This window comes from Pristiophorus japonicus, chromosome 3 (assembly GCF_044704955.1).
Source record: "Pristiophorus japonicus isolate sPriJap1 chromosome 3, sPriJap1.hap1, whole genome shotgun sequence".
In the NCBI taxonomy this organism is placed as follows: domain Eukaryota; kingdom Metazoa; phylum Chordata; class Chondrichthyes; family Pristiophoridae; genus Pristiophorus; species Pristiophorus japonicus.
In genome coordinates, this window is record NC_091979.1 from 326,808,833 (window position 1) to 326,817,063 (window position 8,231).

The following is an 8,231-nucleotide window of genomic DNA, read 5'->3' on the forward strand; positions in this document are numbered from 1 at the left end:
GTTTCCGTAGTGTAGTGGTTATCACGTTCACCTAACACGCGAAAAGTCCCCGGTTCGAAACCGGGCGGAAACATTATGCAAACGTGTTCAATTCATGATAAGATAAAATTAAATCATTCATATTAGTGGTTCAATGTTAACAGAGTGCAGTGTCTCACGATGCTGTTCCATTTGCTGATTTCTCTCTGCAGTTCTGTTCACACTCAAATTCTACACAGTGTCTCTCACTCCCTCCCGTTTCCAGCCCTGACGCTGGAGAAACCATATCTCAAAGCTGCACATTCCGTGCATTCAGGTCAGCTGTGAGAGATTATTAAAGGATCCTGCCACGCCACCACGCTTCACAACAGAAAATTAAAGCCACAAACAAACCCATCGACTAATCGCTCTTCCCCAGCTCCAGAGTGAGTGAGGGCGGAACAAGCCCTAACTTCCGCTCCCACACTCTCCAATCAGCCGCTGCCGGCGGAAAGCGGAGAATGCAGCATCAAACAGCGGTTTACCGCCCTTCACTGGGCTTCAAAATGCCACCGTTCGAGACAACGCTCCACCTGCTCCGAACAACAGCCTCACAAGATGCTTGATCTCGGCTTCCTGAGTTCGAGCCCCAGCTTGCACGAACACTTCTTCACTGGAAACACCATTAATTATCTGATTGCCACGTTTTGCATCATGAAAGTAATCCTAACCGATAATTATATAATCATAGAGGTTTACAGCATGGAAGGAGTCATTTAAGCCCATCGTATCTGCACCGGCCAACAAATGCCCAGTTTTAGGTGTGTACCCCTGCACCTTATTGCATTTCATGTGCACATCTAAGAACTGGTTAAATGTGGTGAGGGTTTCTGCCTGCACCACACTTTCAGGCAGTGAGTTTGAGACCCCCACAAACATCTGCATGCAGAATGTTCACTTCAAATCCCATTTAACCCTTACACTAATTACTTTAAAATTATGCAGCCTGGTTGTTGACCACTCCACTATGTGAAATAGACCCTTTTAATCAACAATATCTAGGCCCCTCCTTTTTATTTACACCTTAATGCTGTCGCCCATCAGCTTCCTCTGTTCCAAGGAAAACAAACCCATCCTATCCAATCTGTCCTCATAGCAAAGTTGCTCCACTCCCGGCAACATCTACGTAAATCTCCTCTGTACCCTCTCCAGCGTATTCACGTCCTTCCTTCAATGCGGTGACTAGAACTGCACGCAGTACTCCAGCTGTGGCCTAACCAGAATTGTATACAGTTCTAGCAAAACCCACTTGCTGTTCTGTTCCTTGCTTCTGACAATAAATGCAACCATTCCATATGACTTCTTAACCAACTTTTCCAACTGGCCAGCTACCTTCAGGGATCTGTGGATAAGCAATCCCAGTTACCTTTGTTCCTCTACACTTCTCAATGTCATAGCAGTTGATGTGTATTCCCTTTCCTTGTTAGCCCTCCACAAATGCGCGATCTCTCACATCTCTGGATTAAATTCCATTTGCCACTGCTCTACCCCCTTATCAGTTGATTGATATCTTCCTGGAGTCTCCAGCTTTCTTCTTCATTATCAACCACACTGCCTATTTTAATAACACCTGAAAACTTCGTAATCATAACACCTATATTCAAGTTTAGATCTTTGATAAATACCATAAAAAGCAATGGATCTGGCAATGAAAACAGCGGAACCCCACTGGAAACATCCTTCCAGTCACAAAAACACCCATCAAACATTACCCTTTGCTTCATGCCTCTGAGCCAAATTTGGATCCAATTTGCCACTTCGCCCTGAATCACATGGGCTTTTACTTAGAAAATGCATAATCATTAAATGTTATCCTGCCTTCATGGGAAAACATCATTAATTGACTGATGATCTTCATTTGCACAACTAAAGAAATGTTAACTGAAGGAGAATCCTTAATTGAATAACTTATCTGTGCTCTGCACTTTACCTCTGAATCCATAAACCATTTTGGACACTGTGCTTTAGAAGTCTGCTTCAAAATGTTCATTGCTGGTAACATGTACATGAGACGTTGGAAACAGTGAGATAGACTGCAGTGCAAGGGACTGGTTATTGTGAAACAGCAAAGAAAATATACATTCTGGAAGAATACCATCGAAAAGAAGTGTGGCCCTAACAGCCAAAAAGAAGATGAAGTGCTGAGCCCTTTTCAGCAAAAAATTCTTTTTCAAACATTTCTCTGACCGAATCTTCACAAAAGAAAATTCATGCTTTTAAAGTCCTTAAACCCGAATTTTCGTGCACCGGAATCTTCTGAATCAGATGATTCTCGTTGTGCCGACTGAATCCATGTCCCTTTCAATATTCTGCTGACATGCACACTATTAAATGTGCCACTAACTTATAGAATCAAAGAATAAGGGAATGGATGCAGCCCGTCGAGCCCATGCCAACTCTCAACAAGTCTCACTCCCCTGTCACTTACCCACAGCTGTGCAATTTTTTTCATTCGGATACTTATCCAACTCCGTTTTGAAAGATAAGATTGAGTCTGACTCCACCGCCCTTTAGAGAAGTGTATTCCAGATTCTAACCACTTGCTGAGGAATGGCCACTCCTGTTCCTATGTATAAAGGCAGAGAAACACGGGATCAATTCCTGCCACACTCACAACCTTGCTAAATATAGCACCGTTATTCTCTTCTCCTGACACAAGCTCCAGAAGTGTCGTCCAGCTGTTGAGGTTAACGCTCTGGTTATGTTCCCAACGATGTTACTGCCACAGCGTTTACGTAGTGTTGTGGTTATCACGTTCGCCTAACACGCGACAGGTCCCCGGTTCGAAAGCGGGCGGAAACATTATGCAAACGTGTTCAATTAATGAGAAGATAAAATTAAATCAATCATATTAGTGGTTCAATGTTAACAGAGTGCAGTGTCTCACGGTGCTGTTCCATTTGCTGATTTCTCTCCACAGTTCTGTCTGCACAGTGTATCTCACTCCCTCCCGTTTCCAGCCCTGACGCTGGAGAAACCATATCTCAAAGCTGCACATTCCGTGCATTCAGGTCAGCTGTGAGAGATTATTAAAGGATCCTGCCACGCCACCACGCTTCACAACAGAAAATTAAAGCCAGAAACAAACCCATCGACTAATCGCTCTTCCCCAGCTCCAGAGTGAGTGAGGGCGGGACAAGTCCTAACTTCCGCTCCCACACTCTCCAATCAGCCGCTGCCGGCGGAAAGCGGAGAATGCAGCATCAAACAGCGGTTTACCGCCCTTCACTGGGTTGCAAAATGCCACCATTCGAGACAACGCTCCCCGTACACCGAACAGCAGCCTCATAAGATGCTTCATCTCAGCTTCCTGAGTTCGAGCCCCAGCTTGCACGAACACTTCTTCACTGGAAACACCATTAATTATCTGATTGCCACGTTTTGCATCATGAAAGTAATCCTAACCGATAATTATATAATCATAGAGGTTTACAGCATGGAAGGAGTCATTTAAGCCCATCGTATCTGCACCGGCCAACAAATGCCCAGTTTTAGTTGTGTACACCTGCACCTTATTGCATTTCATGTGCACATCTAAGAACTGGTTAAATGTGGTGAGGGTTTCTGCCTGCACCACACTTTCAGGCAGTGAGTTTGAGACCCCCACAAACATCTGCATGCAGAATGTTCACTTCAAATCCCCTTTAACCCTTACACTAATTACTTTTAAATTATGCAGCCTGATTGTTGACCACTCCACTATGTGAAATAGACCCTTTTAATCAACAATATCTAGGCTCCTCCTATTTTTATACACCTCAATGCTGTCGCCCATCAGCTTCCTCTGTTCCAAGGAAAACAAACCCATCCTATTCAATCTGTCCTCATAGCAAAGTTGCTCTACTCCCGGCAACATCTACGTAAATCTCCTCTGTACCCTCTCCAGCTTATTCACGTTCTTCCTTCAATGCGGTGACCAGAACTGCACGCAGTACTCCAGCTGTGGCCTTACCAGAATTTTATACAGTTCTAGCATAACCCACTTGCTGTTCTGTTCCTTGCTTCTGCCAATAAATGCAACCATTCCATATGACTTCTTAACCAACTTTTCCAACTGGCCAGCTTCCTTCAGGGATCTGTGGACAAGCAATCCCAGTTACCTTTGTTCCTCTACACTTCTCAATATCATACCACTTGATGTGTATTCCCTTTCCTGGTTAGCCCTCCACAAATGCGCGACCTCTCACATCTCTCGATTAAATTCAATTTGCCACTGCTCTACCCCCTTATCAGTTGATTGATATCTTCCTGGAGTCTCCAGCTTTCTTCTTCATTATCAACCACACTGCCTATTTTAATAACACCTGAAAACTTCGTAATCATAACACCTATATTCAAGTTTAGATCATTGATAAATACCATAAAAGCAATGGTTTTGGCACTGAAAACTGTGGAACCCCACTGGAAACATCCTTCCAGTCACAAAAACACCCATCAAACATTACCATTTGCTTCCTGCCTCTGAGCCAAATTTGGATCCAATTTGCCACTTCGCCCTGAATCACATGGGCTTTTACTTAGAAAATGGATAATCATTAAATGTTATCCTGCCTTCATGGGAAAACATCATTAATTGACTGATGATCTTCATTTGCACAACTAAAGAAATGATAACTGAAGGAGAGTCCTTAATTGAATAACTTATCTGTGCTCTGCACTTTACCTCTGAATCCATAAACCATTTTGGACACTGTGCTTTAGAAGTCTGCTTCAAAATGTTCCTTGCTGGTAACATGTACATGAGACGTTAGAAACAGTGAGATAGACTATAGTGCAAGGGACTGGATATTGTGAAACAGCAAAGAAAATATACATTCTGGAAGAATACCATCGAAAAGAAGTGTGGCCAGAACAGCCAAAAAGAATATGAAGTGCTGAGCCCTTTTCAGCAAAAAATTATTTTCCCAAACATTTCTCTGACTGAATCTTCACAAAACAAAAATGATGCTTTTAAAGTCATTAAACCCGAATTTTCGTGCACCCGTATCTTCTGAATCAGATGCCTCTCGTTGTGCCGACTGAATCCATGTCCCTTTCAATATTCTGCTGACATGCACACTATTAAATGTGCCACTAACTTATAGAATCAAAGAATAAGGGAATGGATGCAGCCCGTCGAGCCCATGCCAACTCTCAACAAATCTCACGCCCCTGTCATTTACCCACAGCTGTGCAATTTTTATCATTCGGATACTTATCCAACTCCGTTTTGAAAGATAAGATTGAGTCTGACTCCACCGCCCTTTGGAGCAGTGTATTCCAGATTCTAACCACTTGCTGAGGAATGGCCACTCCTGTTCCTATGTATAAAGGCAGAGAAACACGGGATCAATTCCTGCCACACTCACACCCTTGCTAAATATAGCACCGTCATTCGATTCTCGTGACACAAGCTCCAGAAGTGTAGTCCAGCTGTTGAGGTTAAAGCTCTGGTTATGTTCCCAACAATGTTACTTCCACAGCTTTTCCGTAGTGTAGTGGTTATCACGTTCGCCTCACACGCGAAAAGTCCCCATTCCGAAACCGGGCGGGAACATTATGCAAACGTGTTCAATTAATGATAAGATAAAATTAAATCATTCATATTAGTGGTTCAATGTTAACAGAGTGCAGTGTCTCACGATGATGTTCCATTTGCTGATTTCTCTCTGCAGTTCTGTTCACACTCAAATTCGACACAGTGTCTCTCACTCCCTCCCGTTTCCAGCCCTGACGCTGGAGAAACCATATCTCAAAGCTGCACATTCCGTGCATTCAGGTCAGCTGTGAGAGATTATTAAAGGATCCTGCCACGCCACCACGCTTCACAACAGAAAATTAAAGCCACAAACAAACCCATCGACTAATCGCTCTTTCCCAGCTCCAGAGTGAGTGAGGGCGGGACAAGCCCTAACTTCCGCTCCCACACTCTCCAATCAGCCGCTGCCGGCGGAAAGCGGAGAATGCAGCATCAAACAGCGCTTTACCGCTCTTCACTGGGCTGCAAAATGCCAGCGTTCGAGAGAACGCTCCACCTGCTCCGAACAACAGCCTCACAAGATGCTTGATCTCAGCTTCCTGAGTTCGAGCCCCAGCTTGCACGAACACTTCTTCACTGGAAACGCCATTAATTATCTGATTGCCACTTTTTGCATCATGAAAGTAATCCTAACCGATAATTATATAATCATAGAGGTTTACAGCATGGAAGGAGTCATTTGAGCCCATCGTATCTGCACCGGCCAACAAATGCCCAGTTTTAGGTGTGTACCCCTGCACCTTATTGCATTTCATGTGCACATCTAAGAACTGGTTAAATGTGGTGAGGGTTTCTGCCTGCACCACACTTTCAGGCAGTGAGTTTGAGACCCCCACAAACATCTGCATGCAGAATGTTCACTTCAAATCCCCTTTAACCCTTACACTAATTACTTTTAAATTATGCAGCCTGGTTGTTGACCACTCCACTATGTGAAATAGACCCTTTTAATCAACAATATCTAGGCCCCTCCTATTTTTATACACCTCAATGCTGTCGCCCATCAGCCTCCTCTGTTCCAAGGAAAACAAACCCATCCTATCCAATCTGTCCTCATAGCAAAGTTGCTCCACTCCCGGCAACATCTACGTAAATCTCCTCTGTACCCTCTCCAGCGTATTCACGTTCTTCCATCAATGCGGTGAACAGAACTGCACGCAGTACTCCAGCTGTGGCCTAACCAGAATTTTATACAGTTCTAGCATAACCCACTTGCTGTTCTGTTCCTTGCTTCTGCCAATAAATGCAACCATTCCATATGAATTCTTAATCAACTTTACCAACTGGTCAGCTACCTTCAGGGATCTGATAACAAGCAATCCCAGTTACCTTTGTTCCTCTACACTTCTCAATGTCATACCAGTTGATGTGTATTCCCTTTCCTTGTTAGCCCTCCACAAATGCGCGATCTCTCACATCTCTGGATTAAATTCAGTTTGCCACTGCTCTACCCCCTTATCAGTTGATTGATATCTTCCTGGAGTCTCCAGCTTTCTTCTTCATTATCAACCACACTGCCTATTTTAATAACACCTGAAAACTTCGTAATCATAACACCTATATTCAAGTTTAGATCATTGATAAATACCATAAAAAGCAATGGATCTGGCACTGAAAACTGTGGAACCACACTGGAAACATCCTTCCAGTCACAAAAACACCCATCAAACATTACCCTTTGCTTCCTGCCTCTGAGCCAAATTTGGATCCAATTTGCAACTTCGCCCTGCATCACATGGGCTTTTACTTAGAAAATGCATAATCATTAAATGTTATCCTGCCTTCATGGGAAAACATCATTAATTGACTGATGATCTTCATTTGCACAACTAAAGAAATGTTATCTGAAGGAGAATCCTTAATTGAATAACTTATCTGTGCTCTGCACTTTACCTCTGAATCCATAAACCATTTTGGACACTGTGCTTTAGAAGTCTGCTTCAAAATGTTCATTGCTGGTAACATGTAGATGAGACGTTGGAAACAGTGAGATAGACTGCAGTGCAAGGGACTGGTTATTGTGGAACAGCAAAGAAAATATACATTCTGGAAGAATACCATCGAAAAGAAGTGTGGCCCTAACAGCCAAAAAGAAGATGAAGTGCTGAGCCCTTTTCAGCAAAAAATTATTTTTCAAACATTTCTCTGACCGAATCTTCACAAAAGAAAAATGATGCTTTTGAAGTCATTAAACCCGAATTTTCATGCACCGGAATCTTCTGAATCAGATGCCTCTCGTTGTGCCGACTGAATCCATGTCCCTTTCAATATTCTGCTGACATGCACACTATTAAATGTGCCACTAACTTATAGAATCAAAGAATAAGGGAATGGATGCAGCCCGTCGAGCCCATGCCAACTCTCAACAAGTCTCACTCCCCTGTCATTTACCCACAGCTGTGCAATTTTTTTCATTCGGAGACTTATCCAACTCCGTTTTGAAAGATAAGATTGAGTCTGACTCCACCGCCCTTTAGAGAAGTGTATTCCAGATTCTAACCACTTGCTGAGGGATGGCCACTCCTGATCCTATGTATAAAGGCAGAGAAACACGGGATCAATTCCTGCCACACTCACAACCTTGCTAAATATAGCACCGTAATTCGATTCTCGTGACACAAGCTCCAGAAGTGTAGTCCAGCTGTTGAGGTTAAAGCTCTGGTTATGTTCCCAACGATGTTACTGCACCAGCGTT

General features: G+C 43.3%; 1 non-coding gene across 1 annotated transcript; it reads left to right on the forward strand.

The window, feature by feature from the left end:
* On the forward strand, nt 1–73 carry trnav-aac (transfer RNA valine (anticodon AAC)). Its single transcript has one exon. It is a non-coding gene; the product is annotated as a tRNA-Val (tRNA).
* Nucleotides 74–8,231: the final 8,158 nt, after the last annotated feature.